The sequence below is a fragment of the Lynx rufus genome, unplaced genomic scaffold (genome assembly GCF_022079265.1).
Source record: "Lynx rufus isolate CCGP_SWC_20201006 ecotype Redwood Valley unplaced genomic scaffold, mLynRuf1.p SCAF_14, whole genome shotgun sequence".
Taxonomy (NCBI): Eukaryota; Metazoa; Chordata; class Mammalia; order Carnivora; family Felidae; genus Lynx; species Lynx rufus.
In genome coordinates this window covers 9740584-9760203 of record NW_025814828.1, presented here as the reverse complement: position 1 = coordinate 9760203, position 19620 = coordinate 9740584, and the positions used below count along the sequence as shown (strand labels likewise).

Below are 19620 nucleotides of genomic sequence, written 5' to 3'. Positions count from 1 at the left end.
TGAGCTTTCTTCCCTTCATGTCCTCAGGCCCCCATGTTTTTCCTTAGCTCATATGAGCTTCGTGTTGCCTCATTGTCTTCGGAATCTCCCGTCCCTGTGGACTCCCTGTACCTATGCTATTAAATCTGAGCTTCTCCCGTTAATCTGTCTCATATCAATTTGATTCTAAGCCCAGCTAGAAGACCTGGGAGGGCAGAGGACCATCTTCCTCCCCAACAAAAACATAAAGGAAGAGCTTTGTGACTTTGGATTTGACAATGATTGCTTGGAAATGACACCAAAAGTACAGAAAACAAAAGTCATAACAGACAAATGGGATTCTCTCAAACTTTGTGTATTGCTCTTTCTCATGGCGCCTTGGAGGCGGTAGGCAGCTTTAGGATGAAGCTGAACATCTCCTTCCCAGCTACCGGTTGCCAGAAACTCATTGGAGTGAATGATGAACGCAAACTTCGTACCTTTGATGAGAAGCATATGGCTACAGAAGTCGCTGTGGATGCTCTGAGTACAAAATGGAAGGGTTACGTGGTCCGAATCAGTGGTGATGATGACAAATAAGGCTTCCCCACGAAGCAGGGTGTCTTGACCCGTGGCCGTGTCTGCCTGCACCTGAGTCGGGGCATCCCCAGTCCAGACCAAGGAGGACTGGAGAAAGAAAGCACAAATCTGCCCAGGGATGCATTGGGGATGCCGATCTCAGTGTTCTCAACTTGGTCATTGTGAAAAAAAGAAAAAAAGCGGGGGAGAAGGATATTCTTGGACTTACTAGTACTACCGTGCCTCGTCGCCTGGGGCCCCAAAGAGCTAGTGGAATCCGCAAACTTTTCAGTCTCTCTAAAGAAGATGGTGTCTGCCGATATGTTGTGAAAAAGCCCCTAAACAAAGAAGGGAAGAAACCTACAACCAAAGCGCCCGAGATTCAGCATCTCTTTCCTCCACGTGTCTTCCAACAGACACGTCGGCGTATCACTCTGAAGAAATAGCATGCTAAGAAAAATAAGGAAGAGACTGCAGAGCATGCTAAACTTTTGGCCAAGAGAATGAAGGAGGCCAAAGAAAACCGCCAGGAACAGATTGCCAAGAGACGGAGACTGTCCTCTGTGTCTTGGGAACTTTTTTTTTTTTTTTTAAATGTTTTTTAACATTCATTCATTTTTGAGAGACAGAGTGAGAGTCCGAAGCAGGCTCCAGGCTCTGAGCTGTCAGCACACAGGCCCAACACGGGGCTCGAACCCACGAACCGTGAGCCTGTGACCTGAGTCGACGTTGGATGCTTAACCGACCGAACCACCCAGGCGCCCCTCGTCTCTTGAGAACTACCTCCAGGTCTGAGTCCAGTCAAAAATGAGATTTTCTAAGAGCAACAAATAAGACCAGACATCGACAAGCAAACAAAGTTTGTGTATCAAAGGACGTCATCAACAAAAACTAACTCAAAAGTTAACAAAAAAACCTAAAAACGCAACCCGTGGGATGGGAGAAAATCTTTGTAGATCATCTACCTGATAAAGGGTGAATAATTAGAGCACAGAACCCCTACAACTCAATAACAACTCACAAATAACATGATTTAAAAACGGCCAAAATTCTGGAACAGACATTTCTACAAATGGCCAACAAGTGCATGAAAAGATGCTCAACGTCACTCATCATTAGAGAAATGCACATCAACAACCCCAATGAGATACAACTGCTTCATACCCATTACGATGGCTGAAGGAAAGGAAAGGAAAGGAAAGGAAAGGAAAGGAAAGGAAAGGAAAGGAAAGGAAAGGAAAGAAAAAAGAAAACAAGTATTGGTGAAAATGTGAGTGATTGAGACCCTGGTGTACTGTTGACGAGATTGTAAGATGGTGGGACCCCCACGACAGAGTACGACGATTCCACTTCTGGGTATATATCCAAAAGAATGGCAAGAAGGGTCTCAAAGATGGCTTGTTCTAAAGGAAACAAACTGTTGTGTTTTGGTTAGTCCTGTGGAGGACCTGAAGCCATCAGCCCACTGGAACAGGGGCATGCCAATAACCCCGTGGGGGAGCCTGCAAGTTGGTTCTTCCAGCCCCGCTCACATGCTCAGGTGACTGCTGCTGGTCAACAGCTTGACCGCAAGCCCAAAAGAGCCCGAGAGCCATCACCCAGCTGAGATGCTGTTGAATTCCTGCTCCCCAGAAGTGGTGACATAATAAATGTTGGCTGGCTTCAACTACTATGGTTTGGGGTCGTTTGTCACGTAACAATACCAAACTAACAGATAACCGTAGCACTAACGCTGTGAATGGAACGAAGACATTCAAACATCACACAGAGACCCATCCCTGTTTTTCAGCTTGGGCTGTTGTTGTGCATTTATGGGGAAAAGAAAGAGTTCATTGTTAAGAGTGCTTTTTAAATGCACATAAGCATGATTGTTTCCATAGTGGTGGGAATGTCATAATCAAATATGCAAACTAGGGGCGCCTAGGTGGCGCAGTCGGTTAAGCGTCCGACTTCAGCCAGGTCACGATCTCGCGGTCCGTGAGTTCAAGCCCCGCGTCGGGCTCTGGGCTGATGGCTCGGAGCCTGGAGCCTGTTTCCGATTCTGTGTCTCCCTCTCTCTCTGCCTCTCCCCCGTTCATGCTCTGTCTCTCTCTGTCCCCAAAATAAATAAAAAAAAAACGTTGAAAAAAAAATTAAAAAAAAAAAAACAAAAAAAACAAATATGCAAACTAGAACACGCGGAAGATTACATGGGATCCCATCAGAATGTGACCATTGGTGTTCAAAGGACCAAAATATTGTAAACTGTTTTTGAGTAACTGAAGAATGTTGGCCTCATGCGCCCTAGCAATATTTTCATTTTATATTCAAGATATTCAGATTATATGCTGCATTTCTCGCTGGCATTGCATGCTCCAGATCACAGAACATTGCCTCCCCTCATCATGATTTGAGAACATTCTATTTCACGGCAATTACAATTTTCAGGAATGGCAGCTGATGAATAATCACAGGAAAATTGCTTTAGTGCTGTTCCATAAAATCTACATGTTCCCAAACCTGGCATCTGTGGAGATTGTAGCCTCATGCGTGGCTTGAAGATCCAAATGAAATCTGGGGCGCCTGGGTGGTTCAGTCTGTTAAACCTCTAACTTCAGCTCAGGTCATGATCTTGTGGTTCGTGGGTTCGAGCCCCACGCCATGCTCTGTGTGGACAACTCAGAGCCCGGAGCCCGCTTCGGATTCTGTGTCTCCCTGTCTCTTTGCCCCCTCCCCGTTCATGCTCTCTCTCTCTCTCTCTCTCTCTCTGTCAAAAATAAACATCAAAAAATTGTTTTAAAGATCAAAATGAAATCTAAATGTATTTTATAAGATTTCCTTTGAACACCTTGCCTGCTTTACCAGCATCGGGCAAAGGAACATTAGTATTCTTTGTATTATCTATTCAAACAATTTTTTTTTATTTCCCAAAATTGTCATTAAAAAATATAGACTGTATAGATCCTTCTTAAAATGAAAGGTTGGAATAGATTGCAGGTAATTTTTAAGGCCCATTTTATAGATTTCAAGTGTATCTAGGAAGTGACTCATGGACCTAAAATGAGGCGTCTTAGGGCTTTTCCAGAAACCCTCTGATCACCTAGTACGTGGCCTTCTGGGGAGGGGCCAGCTCTCCCAAATAGTCAGAATGGAAAGCAGACTGACCCTGAATTAGATACAAGACATTCTGCTGAGGATGGAATCGATGATAAGAATGCCCTAGAACCCAGGCTGTTTGCTGTGGTTCCCTAGCAGGCAGGCTGATTTTTCTTCTGAGTGAAGATAGAACCATCCGTGTGTGGCCAATCCACACAGTGGGTACAAAGCTGCAATAAGGATGTGTATGTGGTGCAGGGGGTGGGGGTGGGGGGGTAAAACAGATCTGAAAAGGAGGAGCCCCCTTTGGGGACCACTTTATATGAGCCCAGAGACCCCAGTGAGGGGACAGTAAACCCCGGATAAGTTGGAAGGGCTGTTTCCAGGCTCCCTTCTACTGACATGGGCCGTGTTTGAGGACTCAGAACTTTAGAAGCCGACAGAGAAGAGTCTTTGCCAAGATGCAAGGAATGACTCTTGATCTCGGGATCGTGAGTTCAAGTCCCCCGTTGGGTGTAGAGAGCACTGAAAAAAATAAATAAATAAAATCACTTAAAAAAAAAAAAAAAGAAGCCACTAAATACGGAGGAAATACACCAGTTATTTGAACAGAGAGAATTTAATATAGTCAGTTAGGTAGATGTTGGCGGACTGGGAAGTCGTGGAAGGAAGACCGCCGTGTCACAGAAGTCGTCACTGCTGCTCGAAGTAGAAGTTGGGGCGCTCAGAACCCCAAATCTGTGAGCAGAGGCCCGTCCTCCGTCCTTCGTGCGTCTCCCTCGAGCCGGCACCCCTCCCCGGATTGGCCAAACCATGAGACAGGTGGCAGGGGGGGCAGTGGGGTTCGCAGAGTCCCAGCCCCAGCACCAGAGGGCAGAGTACAGAAAGCAGGGCTTGCGGGGCGCCTGGGTGGCTCAGTCGGTTAAGTGGCCGACCTCTGATTCGGGCTCAGGTCGTGATCTCACGGTTCGTGAGTTTAAGCCCCGTGTCGGCTCCGTGCTGTGACAGTGCCCAGCCTGCTTGGGATTCTCTCTCTTTCTCTCCCTCTCTCTCTGCCCCTCCCGTGCGCTCTAATAAGTGAACGTATAAAAAAGAAAAAAAAGGAAAGCAGGGCTCGCGCCGAGAGACTACGGCTTAATAACTAGTCTAAGGAGACCATACAAAAAAGAGGGCCTGTGGTCCCGCATGACCTGGGAGCCCAGCGCAGGGGGATGGACCCTGCTAACAGAGAGTAGCAGGGGGCCACGGAATGCACCCTCCTGTGAAAAATACTGAATCCAGGGATTGGACCCAGGGGTCAGCGGAAGGCACGGGGGTGGGGGTGGGGGCGGGGGCAGGGATAGTTGGGTCGTTATACTCATGTCATGCTTTGTATTTGTGTTTTTTCTTTTTTTATGTTTCTTTATTTTTGACATAGAGGCAGAGCATGAGCGGGGGAGGGGCAGAGAGAAAGGAAGAGAGAATCCGAAGCAGGCTCCAGGCTCTGAGCTGTCAGCCCAGAGCCCGACGTGGGGCTTGAACTCCCGAACCGTGAGATCATGACCTGAGCCGAAGTTGGACGCTCAACCAACCGAGCCACCCAGGCGCCCGCCCCATGGATTTGTAGTCGAATACACATTTATATACCTTGGGAGAGAGTTGGGGAAGCAATACTTTAACGCTGCCTTCAACTGCCACTGCTCAGACCTTCCATGGCCATCCTCAGTGCGCCCAAATGGACCCTGGTCATTGTTTCCTCACTTAGGATCCCCTGAACCATTCTGAACTCTCCCAGTTTGGGGCTCTAACGCCCCCCGCCCCTTACAACAAAGGAAAGTTTCCACTTAGGGAAAGACACTCATTGCCGCGTTTCTTGTAGAATCGAGATATCGAGCCACTACCGAAATGGGTCTTCCCTCTTTCCCCTTGACCTCATACCACGGAAGGGGTAGGTAGATCCACATAGAGAAAGGCGTGATTATTCCCCAGCGGCCCTGATTCTGCCGAAGTAGATTCCAGAGAGAAGTGCCCATAGCCGTGGTTTCAAAAGACGCAAGACCTTTTGACGCCCAGAAGAAAAGGTGCTTTTATGACCCGAGTAGGATGAGTCCTAAAGATACGAGCACAGCTCCAAACAGGATTAGAACTGGAACAAATTGGTAACAATGAAAAAAAAATTGCAGAAGATTCCAGGTTATCTCCTTGCTTTTGTTTTACTCAATGACGTCCTCTTTTAAGCTATCATATCTGCTTTTTAATATTTATGTTTTAACAAGGGTTCCTGGTTTTATAAAGTACAAGTGGAAAACCCTGGTGGTGGGGTACCTCCTCTCGAGGCCAGTTCCTAAGAGAAAATAGCCTTTTGAGTTTTGAGTTTGCAGTCCTATAAAGATTTTAATGAATGATAATGATGCACATAATACAAGCGTGCTGACAATATTGTTCTCTCTTTTTATTCCTGGTTGTTTCCAGAGCAGTCCTGACTAGTAATTTTTTTTTTTTTTATTTATAGATCATGGCTTGTTCCAAGTCACGTGTTCTCTTCACAGTGACCCAGGAAGTAATTATAAACTCTGTCACTTTTGAGTAATAAGGCTGGGCTGTGTTTCATTCTAACATCCGGCATTTATCATATCCAGAGGATGTATAAACTTGTACGAAAAACCACCTGCCACGCCTGTGAATAAGCCTTTTTCTCATCTGTTGGGTTGGGACTCTTAACCGGAAGGCAGATTTAGGCTCGCCTGAGCTTAATCCAAAAAAGGGCTATGAAATATTCTCTTGTAATTTTTCCCTTTAAAGTTTTCCAGCGGGGGTCTTTGCCTATTGTGTATGTGCGAAAGCTCCCGAAAGCATTTCCATTTCAAGCTTTTTGCCTTTCAACTGGATCCCAGATTTCCCATGAAAGAAATCTGTCTGAGAGTCTTACGTGAATGGTGACCAACCACCCTGGGCGCCAGGGTCTTAGAACCCCAGTGCTACAACTGGGCGAGTCCCAGGCAAACCAGGACAGGTTGGTCGGCCGTCAGATGGACGGTTGTCCCCCGCAGGCATCGGGTAACAACTTCAGCAGGCTTCTTTTTTGTCTAAATTCAATCTCCGTGTAACAACATGCAACAATAGCGTCTAGTAGGTTTTTGCTGTTGTTGTTGTTATAAAGCAAGCGACTTTGTTTTCGTGCAAATATAAATTTTATTGTTTAAAACGAGGATCAGCAAATCTTGCCCAACACCTGTTTTTGACGTGTTGAAATGACTACACAGAAAAGATGATGCAACAGAAATTTTCTGTAGCCTGCCCCTCAAAGCCTAAAATATTTACTATCTGTTCCTTTACAGGAAAATTTGCTGATCTCCAGTCTAAGATATATTTAGCTGTAGAAATATCATATAGCCAAAACACTAGGCCCATTTTTCTGATGAAATGTGTTTCTTATAAATTGCTCCAAATTCCTTTATAAACTCTATATTATTTTGCCAGATAATGCTTTCTAAATGTACAAAACATATAAAATGTTAAATTGTTAATATTTTTTCTAAATTCATAATTATCACTCATAGTAATTTTCCTTTCTCAATTAAATGAAACAGTAGAAATCACATAACCAGGCCCTCTCATTTTACAGGTGAGTAAACTGAGGCTGGGCAGAATGAGGGGACTTGACGGAGCTCACCCATTGCTAGTCAGAGAAAGAGCCAGAATTAAGAACAGTGCCTCGATTCTAGCATTTTTTTTTAATCTTATTTTTAAGGAAGCTCTCCACTCAACGTGGGGCTCAAACCCACAGCCCCGAGGATCACACGCTCTCCCGACTGAGCCAGCCGGGCACCTGTCGCATTCTTCACATTCCACCAAGGTGCTGTTCTCATTCAGGCTGGCAATGTAAAAAATGAATCATTGCTAAGTTGTTCACGTAGCAAATACATTCTCCGGAACGATTCCCGCTCCCTACTCTCACTAGACTAAGACGGAGAAATGTCCCTACCGTCTCTATGGGGCAACACTTGCTCAGTTCACCTGCCGATGTGGTGATCTATGGTAGTTGGTGCTTTAGCCCTGGGTTTCTGGTCAGCCTCCCCACTATGGAGGCATGTTAGAATGCCCTGACCCACATGCGTGTGTGTGTGTGTGTGTGTGTGTGTGTGTGTGTGTGTGTGTGTATTTTGCTTTAACGTCATCCTCAGTTATTTTAATTCAATCGGTCTGAGTGGAGCCTAAGAAATGAATATGCTTTTAAGGCTCCGTTGACTCTAATATGAACCACTGTGTTTTACAGAAGGTAAAACTATTTTTACAAACGGTGCCATAAGAAATATCTTCACCACAGAGCATGCTCTGATTCTGGAGGTGTCTCAGGCCTGACCGCTTTGCAAACCATAGCATAATTGTAATTGGGAAGTTTCAGGGGGAACAAAACTATTTATTGTGCCAGACGATAGGATTAAGATAATTGGAAGTGGATTAAAGCGATTCCCTTTGGTCTCCATTTTATGTTCTTCTTTCTAAAGTGCATTAGAATCATCTGTAATTTTTTTTTTTCTGGCATCTAAAATCTAGGAAGAAGGCAGTTAGCTAAATTGTATACCAATGTATACAATAATCAGTGATCAATAGTCCTTAGAGCTTTGGATCTGGAGTGGTTTGGTCAACAGGTGAGCTACTTGGATAGAAAAACCCGTATCTAAGGAAAACAACACAGGTGGCCCTTGAACAGCACAGGTTTGAACCGAGTCTACTTATACGTGGATTTTTTTTTTTCAACAAAAACAGTGTACTACTCTAAATATATTTTCCCTTCCTTATGATTTTCTGAATCACATCTTCTTTTCTCCAGCTTGCTTTATTGCTGGAATACAGTATGCCATGCGTATACAACATACGTATTAATCGACTGTTTATGTTATCAGCAAGGCTTCTGGTCAACAGTAGGCTATTAGTAAAGTTTTGGGGGAGCCCAAAGTTATACCAGAGATTTTTGACTGCGTCGGGGTCAGCGCCCCAACAGCCACGTTGTTCAAGGGTCGACTGTGTATGTTTTTCTACACATCTATATCTATTTATACATGTGTATGTATATATGTATATATGAGATTACTGATACTCTGATTCGTAAATATTGAACTGAAAAAAATTTTGATCCGGGAAAACATGATATTAAATAACACAAACCTACTACGACGGGTGATTTTAAATAAAAATTTAATTTTATACATATATATATATAATACGCATACACATTTGAACAATGTGTATTTTACCCCAATGTGTCATATTCTAAGAGGTTATAAATATTTCCAAGTGAGGAGGAAGGATTCTTTAATCAGATTTCATGCCATTTGGAGTATATTTAAGACTCCGCTGAGCATAAAGGAAAGTTTTCACCCCTCTGTGCTCAATTTTCTCAAATTTTACACCCACTGCTTCGATGAAATCTTCCAATGATACAGCCAAAGATGAGAAATCATCACGTAGGTCCTGTTTCTTTGTCAAAAACGGTTCCATATTCTAAATTCATACAGCGAGCATGGGAACGCGAGTCCCTCAAGGTGCCCATTTGTCAGGAGCAATTAGTCTTGATAAGAATTTGTCAAGTGTATTCACAAAGGAGGCCACAGAGCAGAGCTTCTCAGCCTCAGCGCTACTGACATTTCGAACCAAAGAAGTCTTCATTTCAGCCAGAGAGAGGTTTGGATCGGGACGCGGCTCTTCCTTGTCCAGGGTCTGGGAACTGCGCCTTCGGAGGGGGAAGGGCAACGTTGAGTACGGAGCAGGTGGAGGGAGGGGGGGCCGCGGAGACATTGGTCACCCAAGAAAAGATGTCAGCATCTGTCCATCACTGCAGCCCCGGCCCGACGATCGTTTTTTCTGCTTCCGTAAGCACCAATGGGATAATGCCACCGAGCCCTGTCCTTTGTTGCCCCTGTCAGTTCCCACCACTGCGCCACCTCTGATATGTTAATGAAGAAACCCAGGGTTTTGTGTGGCTGAAAGGCTTGCAACAATCCCAACTTCTGGACAGCCTGGGCTCAGCAGAGGCTCTGCTCTCCAGGGCCCTTCCTCACCTTTTCTGCGCATGTGCCTGCGCTTAAGGAAGGGCAATGAACCATCTGGTTGCCAGAACGTTCAACAGAAAGAACGCGCACCTTGAGAGCTGCCCGGGGGGTGCCTGACTGCCCAGTCCACTCCCGGGGTGAAGCCATAAACCAGTGGCCTGAATCTGCAAGTGACCCAGGGGCACCGGTTCGCAGCGCAACTTTGACGAGAAAAATCCACGCAAGCTCTGTAAATCTGTTCTTCCTGTAGATCTGCCCCCACGTGACCGCCAAGGTTTAAAAATACCTCATGTAGGCGCTCGGAATCATAAGGTCATAGAATCAGGAAATGTTAAGCGGCAGGAGAATTTTCTTTTTTCTCTCTTGGCTCACCCTGCGTCTTCAACGTTTATTCATTGGATCGAAATCAACAGGTTTAAAGGGAACCTGGCAAGGATTCTTTGGCTAGAATCGTCTCGGCTTTCCAGAATTAGTTAATGATTATTGTGGCTTTATTCAGGCCAAGCAACACCAAAGAGTTTGTGTTTTTTTTTTTTAATCCAAAGAAATTCACAGCCATAACTTTTTCCCCACTCCTCCTTCCAAATTCTAAAAATTCCTAATACTGTTAACTTTTGCAAAGAAACAGTGCTGTTCTTTAAAGCCTGGATTGCCCACCGCCCAAGGTTTATTTATCTATCAAAGATTTATCGCGGTGCCACATACTCAAATAGGCCATGAAAACTCAAAGAACAGTAAGATATAGTTTCTGACCTCAGGAAAAGCATAGCGACGTTAAAGAGATAGTATGTAATACAGTGTGGCCCGTACGTGATGAAGCAGGTGTACCTGGTATTTCCAGATCACCTAAGAGGGGTAAAACCAGCTGGGAGAAGTCAAGGAAGGCTTCCTGGAGGAGGTGAGTGAACTGAGCACCAGCTGCGTGCTGGACGCCGTGTCAGGTGCCGAGGAAAAAGAAAGGAAGTGTAGGATACGACTGAGCGGATCCTTTGTTGTTGTTGTTGTTTTGTTTTACTATTTAAATGTTCCTCCTCTTGAGATAGTTCTGTTTACCTGAGAGAAGAGATGAAATCCTCATAGGGGAAAACGAAATGTCCTCTTTCTTTTCTGTCTTCCTCTTTGTGACTACGGATGTCTCTTCTGGGCCAGCAAACAGCCCTGGCAGGCCACCAGATATGCTCATTCTGCTCAGAAAAGAAAAGGCAGATGTCCTTAGTCCAGAGACGTGCCGTCAGTTTCAGAGGTGTGGGTGGTGGACCTTCTGTGGTGTTAAATGTGTCTGTCAAGCCGCCTTCATTCATTAGCTAGTTGATTAATTATTTCGCTCGCGATGTGGGCGCCTACATCGTGCCAGCCTTTGGTGATGCAAAGAGGACTGAAGCCTTGCTCCTTGACCTTCAGGAGCTCTGCGTTAGGCACAGGAAACACACTCACGGACGATGCCTTAAGATGAAAGGTGACAAGGGTGTGCTAGGTATTCAAGTTACGCAGGGCAACAGAGAACGCATCGGTTGTTTGTAGAGACGTGTCACAGAGACGTGTAAACATGAGAACTTCACCGTAAGCTCTATGGTCAAACAGTGCTGTGCAGTAGAACTTCCTGCGTTGATACATGAGAATGTTCTATATCTGGATTAAGATCTTGTAGCCGCTAGCCATGCCTGACTATTGAGCAACCGAAATGTGGCTGGTATGACTGAGAAACTGAACTTTTATTTTTATTTCATTTATATGAATGTAAGCCTCACTCGAACAAGCCACATGTGACTACTGGCTAGTGACAACGATGTCGGAGTGCCTACAGCTGGACAGTTTTCCCAGCAGCAGCAGGGAGTGGAGGGGAGGTGGCCTGCCTCTGGGAACAGATAGTGCGATTAGAGAGAGAATGATTTGTCTTCTGTTTCTTTCAGAGACAGATCTTTAGTGTCAGATAAACAATTTTGACTCTGGGCTTATGTATTCAGTATATAGACCACAAATTATTACGGGGCCAATTTAGTCGGTACGTCTATAATCAAGAGGAAAGGCATTTCAGTGTAGAGTTATGGAGTCACCACTGGCCCCACCTCTAGGCCGAGGATGGGACATTGAGCAGGTCTTTCAATCCTTAGATTTTTATTTCAGAGAGCTGAACTTCCAACCCCACCCCCCGACCATACCCCCTGTGGAGTCCCCAGTGAACTGTGCCAAGACCGTGATTTTCGATGTGGGGTGGGGGCGGCGATTTGGTCCCTTGGGGGACATTTCACATTTGGTAATATCTGCCGACGTTTTTGGTTGTCTCGCTGGGAGGAGGGGATGTCACTGGCCTCTAGCGGGTAGAGCCCAGAGATGCTGCTAAACATTCTACAGCACACAGGACGATCTGGCCCCCAACTACCACCAGCACTGTGGCGGAGAAATCCTAGCCTAGGGCAGTAGTCCTCTTCTCAACCCTCAATGTCCCTTGGAATCACTTGGGAACCTTGAGAAGTATCCCAATGCCCTGGGCCTTCCCCAGACCAGCTGAACATGAAACTCAAAGAGTGGGGCCCGGCCCAGGCATCGGTGCTTTTACAAAGCTCTCTAGGTGATTCTCTGTCTCTGTCTCAAAATAAAGAAATAAAACTTAAAAAAAAAAGGGGGGGGTGGGCATGCCTGGGTGGCTCAGTCAGTTAAGCATCCAGCTCTTGATTTCGGCTCAGTCATGATCTCACAGTTCGTGTGTTCAAGCCCCGCATCGGGCTCTGAGCTGGCAGCACAGAACCTGCTTGGGATTCTCTCTGTCCCTCTCTCTTTACCCCTCCGCCCCCCAAAATAAATAAATAAACTTAAAAAAACAAAAACAAAAAACTTTCCAGGGGATTCTAACCTGTAGCCAGAATTAAGAACTCCTTCAACATCCTAAACCCCTGCATATCCGCGTCCTGTAAGCATCCGTTTTGTGTCTCTCCCAGAGTCCTCTGCGTCCCAACCTTCCCCCTGCACTGCCGCCATGTTGCTTCGTTTATCACCGTTGGGGCTCCTGAAACCCGTGGGACAAAGATAGGGTTGGGTTTTGCCTATCAAGTGAGAGGGGATTCGAGGGCTTCTCTGGTAAACCACCACAGACTGCTTCCTACCCCATCAGGGAAACCCCGAGTTAAAAATGGTTACCAGGAAAGCCAGTGGAGGGAGATAATTAGCAACTATTAGTTCTTTGGTGGCTGTATTCATAGTCCATGGGATTCCTCAGTAGCAGGAAGGGCCAGCCTTCTATCAGGTCTGTTTAGCTTAACGAACTGGAAAAGAACAACACTTGTTGTCGCATTTTCTTTTCTTCCCCCGAGGTGGAAGAAGGCACACATTTTGAAGTTGCCCTTGTTAGCTTGTTGAGATGTCATTGGAAGAGATGTTTCAACAGAAGCAGAAAAATTCCGTAGTTTTCATGAGAGGTCAAAACACTTTGCCTACATCATCCTCGTTTCACTTGAAGCTAACAGCTTGGGGGCCAAAATCAGAGGCCTTTGTTCCCTGCAGCGACTCTGGGCAGCCACGAGCGAGCGAGCGGCCCAGCGGCCTGGGCCTTGAGTGGCTGCCCCCCTCCCGGGACCTTGGGAACCACAACCCTTCAGCGCACAGGGCTCTGGTGTTCAGCTGTTTGCTTCTTTACTCGGGGTTTCATCTGTTCGATGTTATACAAACTCTGAGTGACCGAGTTATGCCTGCTTCCGTGGTGGGAGCACACAAGGCTCTCAGCACAGTGTCTCTGGGTACCACTTACTTCGGGCCAGGGTCTCCCGGCCTCTGCACGACTGACCTCTGGGACCGGACATCCTTTGGCGTCAGTGGGCTATCCCGGTGCCAGTAACCACCCCCCCCTGCCCCCCCACCAGTGATGACAACCAAAAATGTCTGCAAACATTGTCTCCGGGCGGGGTGTGGGCAGGTGTGCAAAATCGCCCCCAGTTCAGAATCTGTCACGAACTTACCAGCTTCTAATTCCAACCGGGAACTGTTGCACCGCTTTGAGGAAAAGAGACAAGAAGAGATTCTAGATTTTTTTTTTTTTTTTTTAAATAGGCTTCAGGCCCAGCACAGAGCCCAATGCAGAGCTTGAACTCGGAACCCCGAGGTCAGGAGTCCAACGCTTAACTGACTGAGCCACTCTGGTGCCCCAAGGAGAGATTGGAGACCAGATAAATCCTGCACTAGTCCCAGCAGGGGGGAAGGGCTGATGGCCTAGACAGGGACTTCAGCAGTGGGAACGAGAGATGTTAAAAGGGAGGCAACAGGTCCAAAATGGAGTCACTTGTGCTAAGCCCACATCACCAAACTGAGACTTAATACCGAGCTTACTTACAGTTTCAACCTGTCCCAGGAGTGGAATCTCAAGCCAGTCATTCTGGAACAACCTGGTCCGTACTAGTAAGGGAACTGCCTGATGGATCCCTGCGGTTCCTCAAAGGAAGGCTATTTGCCCGACACAATCCTCCCTTCCCTAGTAACTTCCTTGTCCCGCCCCTTCTACCTATAAAAGTCTCTCATGTTATATGGCTCTCTCCCGGAGTTCCATTCTATTTGCTAGAAGGGATGCTGCTTATTCGATGAGTCATCAATCAATATGACTGAACGAAGCATAAGGTCTTTAAAATTTACTCCGCTGAATTTCATTTTTTAACAGAGGGACGGGTAGATTGGAGAAATGTTCCGAGAGAGAGAGAGAGAGAGAGAGAGAGAGAGAGAGAGAGCCGCCAGGGCCAGCTGATGGACTGGAAAGGGAGGGGGGTGTGGAAAAGATCACCCAATATGGCTCTTAGGTGGCTGGCCCTTGGTGCCACACGTTGGCACGTAGGCTATCAGAGGACAAACTGGTGGAACGCAAGGAGGGCCCGGAGGGGGTGGGTCAAGAGTCCTGCTTTGAGCGTGTTAGGTTTGAGATCCCGCTCAACAGCCTGGCAGCCGTGGTGAGGGGGCAACTGGGTGGCAGAGTCTTAGAACTCGGGAGTGAGGAGTTGGGAGACCAGATTTGATCCGAACAGGGATGGCGGGAGACGCTATGGGGAAGCAAGTGTAGGCGGAAGAAAAATCGAGGGCTTCTTCTCTCGGCAGCTCTAATTTCAGACTCTGTTTTCAACCCCCAACGGATTAGAGGCGGCAGGTCACAAATGGGAGGAGGCCAGTGGGGCTTAGCGTGGCCGGATTTCGATGCTTAGTGCTTTCGTTGTAGAAGAAGCTTCGGAATCACCCGCGATGCTCAAAACACAGAAATGGAGGATCTCAGGCTGCACGCGGATCTACTGACTCGGGATCGACATTTTAATAGGAGCCCCGGGGGTGGGGTTGGCATGCACGTGATAGTTTGAGAACTGGCACGTGGCACCATACAGAAAATGGCCCCAGAAAATCCCAGCGTCGAGCAAGGTTCAAGATGTGCGGGACTGCGGTATGCACGAAAACATAGGAGACTTAGAGTCATTACATCTTCCTTTGTGTAATTCTGTGACTGTTGAAGGGTTTGTGCATACACCAGCTCAAGGCCAGCCAGGAAAGCGTTCGCTCTGTCATGTCACAATTCTACCGGAACCCTTCAGACACAGAGAGGTCCGGGCTTCCCCAACCCTCCCGCCTAGCCCAAGGTGTGGGTTCCTCTCCGGGGTCTGGCATGGCCAAGCCAGAATGTGACAAAACATCAATCCCCTCTGTGCGTCAGAGGTCCCTGCAAAGGTCCTGCCAACCCCCCTAGATGAGTGATCCCCATCCTGGGCTGCCCATTGCAATCATCGGGGGAGATGTGAATCTCGTTGCCGGGCCACACCGCAGATCGATGATCAAAATCTTTGGAAGGTGACTCTAGGGGTGAGAAGCATTTCTTTCCATTCTACCGTCAGTGGCGTCCTCCAGCCTAAGGCCAAACAGACAGCTTTCTTCTTCCAGTCTGCACTCGGCCAAAGTGAGGCAGCCAGGCTGGAGGAGGGCAATCTATGACTATTTTATTTTTAATGTTTATTTATTTTTGAGAGAGAGAGAGAGAGAGAGAGAGACAGAGCGTGAGCGGGGGAGGAGCAGAGAGAGAGGGAGACACAGAATCCGAAGCAGGCTCCAGGCTCTGAGCCGTCAGCGCAGAGCCCCACGCGGGGCTCGAACTCACGAACCGCGAGATCGTGACCTGGGCCGAAGTGGGACGCTCAACCGACTGAGCCACCCAGGCGCCCCTGAATTTACACCATGATCTTGTGATTTTACACGAGACGAAGAGACCAGCTTTTTTTCCCTAAGCAGCCGAATCCCACCCCCACCGCTTTTCAAGAGGCAAGACAGTAGCCTGAGTTTCTCTTTCTAGAGGGACGTCAGACCGGAACTCACTGTCCCAGTGCAGCTGTCAGAACCCCATGTGTGTGCTTCTATTTAAAAGTTGTCTGCCTACAAATGCTCGAGGGAACAGACAATCTGGCTTCTCCTTCGCTCTTAGTCAGCTTGTGCTGGAAATAATTGTCCACGTTTTATGTGACAGGCGGAAACAGGACCTCGCAGGAAGGCGGCCTGGGACGAGAGCGGGTGGGAACAACGTTGCTCTCGGCCCACATGCACCAGTACGTCTGATCCGACGCTTGAGGGCCCGAGGGCAGAACTGCAGGGCCGGGTAGTGTCTAAGCACATAGTCAGTAAACAGGGCCCTGAGCAGCTGTGGTGTTCCCCTCCCTCGGTCACTGTGCTAGCCTCTTGTGAGACAGCCGGCCTCGCCCGGCAAGGGTCTGCAGGACGGCTCCGCTCAAGGGCCATCACGTTGACTGCTCTTACCTTGTGCTGCTCCGTTGTTCCGTCTTCTGAATACATCCACGGGTAGAGGTTATGCTTAGGAATCGCATGGCCTGGGTTTCATCTGGCTCCCCCGTCTACACACCTTGTCGTGAGGGCTCGGTCCCTTCCCCTGCGAAACAAGAAGTTTAAGGAAACCGTAAACTCTTTTGTGCCATGATCAGTACGTGGTACTATGGTTTTTGAGGGTTTTATTTATTTATGTTTCTGTCCAGTGACAAAGAATAGACTCTCACATCCTTGACTCTCCCCTTCTTCCATCAGTGCTTTCTTGTCCTTGGGGCCTACGGAATGGTCCAGAAAATCCAGGCTGGGTTAGTCACCCAGAGGGCTGGGGGGCCGAGGCTGCTTCTTTCGTGGGGGTTGGGGTTGTGGTTGTTGTTAGGAACGTTTCACTCTTTATCACACATCACATTGTGGAAATATATTTTTAAACATGCTTCACAATTCCCCTGAGACCACAAATGCCATTTTATCCCATGGCTCCCTGGGGCTCGTCAAACCCTGGATCCTGTTCTTTCTGGCGTCCCTTCCCCGCTGTGCAATGGACACCTCGGCTGGTATTCACATCACCACCCTTTGGGTTTGGGTTTTCTCCCGCCTACCCCGCTTGGGCGGACTGTATCCACTTGGGTCTTGTTTTGTGGCTAGAAATGGTGAACTTCCCGTCTCCATGGCACGGGTAGGTTCTCTTTCACTTCTCAGCAGCCTTCAATTCTGTGTGTCATGATCAGCTGCGGTCCTCCCACCTCAGGCCCCCCCTCTACCCGTCAGGAGCTGGAGTTCAAGTTGAATCGTTTTGTTTTGTCTCCATAGCTGTGTGTTGCCCACATCTGATTGTGTGATGTTATGCCACTGATCTCTGTGCCGAACGACCTTAGGAGGAGGTAAGAGTAAGGTCCGAACTCAGGTTAACTGGAGGTTGAATTAACATCCCTACCAAACAAAAGATGCTCAATTCTCCCTGAACAGGGAAATAAGTAATCATTAACCCTAACTCAGAGTTTCACCTTGGCGCCGATGAGATTTGGGGCTGGATAGCTCTTTGCTGTGAGGGCTGTCCTGTGCATTGTAGGATATTTAACAGCATCTCTGTGTTCACCTTTCTACGTTGGTATGCCCGGTATCTTGCTCCTGGGTAGTCCCCGTATGCCCAAGTCCTGCTGCGATACAGCTGAGAACCTGAGCTCTCAGAACTCGCACCAGGATCCTGCCTCTGATTCACAGGCAGTGGGAGCCCAGGCTGATGTCTTTCCTGCTCTTTCTGTCCAACCTCCTCCTCATCGCTGACTGGCTCCCGCACATCACCCAACCCTTGCCCCACATTCCTGTTATTTGCTCCAATTTTTTTTTACTGTTTTTTTTTTTTTTAATTTTAGTTTTGTGTGTGAGAGAGAGAGAGACAGAGCGCAAGCAGGGGAAGGGCAGAGAGAGAGGGAGACACAGAATCCGAAGCAGGCTCCAGGCTCTGAGCCATCAGCACAGAGCCCGAGGCGGGGCTGGAACTCACGAACCGCAAGATCATGACCCGAGCCGAAGTCGGACGCTAAACCAACTGAGCCCCCCAGGGGCCCGTATTTGCTCTAATTTCTGATGCCATCTGTCTGAGGTCTCCCACATGTTCTATGGTCCAGCTTTCTGGACACAGTTGTCCAGCTCTCTGAACTTCCCCTCGTATAGTTAAGCGTGGTCTGGTCCAAACTTCTGCTCTTTCCCAGTCCAGAAGTCTAGTGTCTAATACCTTGCTTGTCCTAGTCTAGTCCTTCCTATTGCCTGATGACCTCTTGTTCCGACTCATGAGATAGATCCAGATATGAGTTATGCCTGAATAACCAATCAAATCATAGAAAATAAATTTAACAAATGGAGGATGACTGATTTTATGTAGGTAAAATAGCAATGGCTAAGTTTTTTTAATTTTCCAAGGTTTTTTTTGATTGGGTTTTTAAAATTGTTGTTGTTTGTTGTTTATTTGTTTTTTGAATTACAGTATAGAGGATCAGAATATGCCTCCTCAAAATATACCACTTCAGCATAAGATTATTATTTTTTCTCTCTCTCTCTCATACCAGGAAGAGGAGGACAATTCTTAGACTTCTAATAACTGGGGACAACTCTACACTCCTTTCAGCCCAGAGATGACAGGAATCTATATGTAACAAACTTCACTAAGTAACCATTTTCATCCATTAGTTCCCCCCATATATTTGCTTTGCCATGGCGTGACACCCTGAGAAGCCCAAGACCGTTTTATTTTTGTCTTGTCACTTTGCTACAAATCTATTGCTCTCGTTAAGGTGTTATACCAGCTCGAGTCCTAACCACCACTTTGAGTTCTCACTGAATTTCTTCCACGTATATTCACTCTGCTCACGTTAATAACCTCGGTGTTTCTCTTGTTAATCTGTCTTTTCTCGGTTTCATTTCCAGGGACCCAACTGCTGAACCTGGGGGGTAAAGGTGTTTTTGTTCTTCCTTACAATAGACACAATTGAAATGTTGGCCCTGGTAAGTTTAGAAGGACTTCTTAAGAGCCTATTTTGCAACTTATGGTCTCAAGCCAAGAAGGAAGAGGAGAAGAACTAAAGGACTAAATGCAATTTAGTGTCCTGGATGGGATCCTGGAATAGAGAGAAGACATTACAGAAAAAAACGCAATTCAAATAAAGTCTGGGGTTTGATTAAATTATAATGTGCCAATTTTGGTTTCTGCCTTTTGACAAAAAATGCCGCAGTCATGAAAGATACTAACCATGGGGAAACTGTGTAAGGAGTTAAAAAAATAAACACGCAGAGGATATTTGGGGAATTTTTATGCTATGAAGAAACGCTTTACAAAAGCATAGGGACAAGGCTTTTGTTTTGTTTTGTGTTGTTTTTAAAAGGATGCAATTCCAAGGCCACTTCTGTTTCCTCCTCTGTCCAGACACCATCTCTTAGGTCAAGATTGCGAGGTAAGCGTTTTCCATGAGAACCATATGGTTGGTCCCCACATTCTCCCTAGCTCAGAAAGGTTGGGAGCAGATGTTTCCATGCTGAGAAGCTCACACCCACCCTTGTGTGTGTTTGTTAATTTCTTTCAAATACATCACTTCCTATTGTAGCAGTCGTCTCCTAATCACAAACATATGAAGTCTTGGCCTCAGCGGTCTCATGGACGTGTGCACTGTTATCAGAAAGGGTTAGCCAGACCCGAAGA

The 19620-nt window shown here is 46.9% G+C and overlaps 1 long non-coding RNA gene and 1 pseudogene across 2 annotated transcripts; both read left to right on the top strand.

The window, feature by feature from the left end:
• Positions 1 to 381: 381 nt before the first annotated feature.
• LOC124509640 (40S ribosomal protein S6-like) lies at positions 382 to 1348 on the top strand (annotated as a pseudogene).
• Positions 1349 to 16903: 15555 nt separating this feature from the next.
• Positions 16904 to 19145, top strand: LOC124509639 (uncharacterized). Of its 2 annotated transcripts, none has more exons than XR_006961473.1 (3): positions 16904 to 16981; positions 17238 to 17308; positions 18852 to 19145. It is a non-coding gene; the product is annotated as an uncharacterized LOC124509639 (long non-coding RNA). The 2 variants fall into 2 exon arrangements; XR_006961472.1 differs by having other exon boundaries at positions 16932 to 17103.
• Positions 19146 to 19620: the final 475 nt, after the last annotated feature.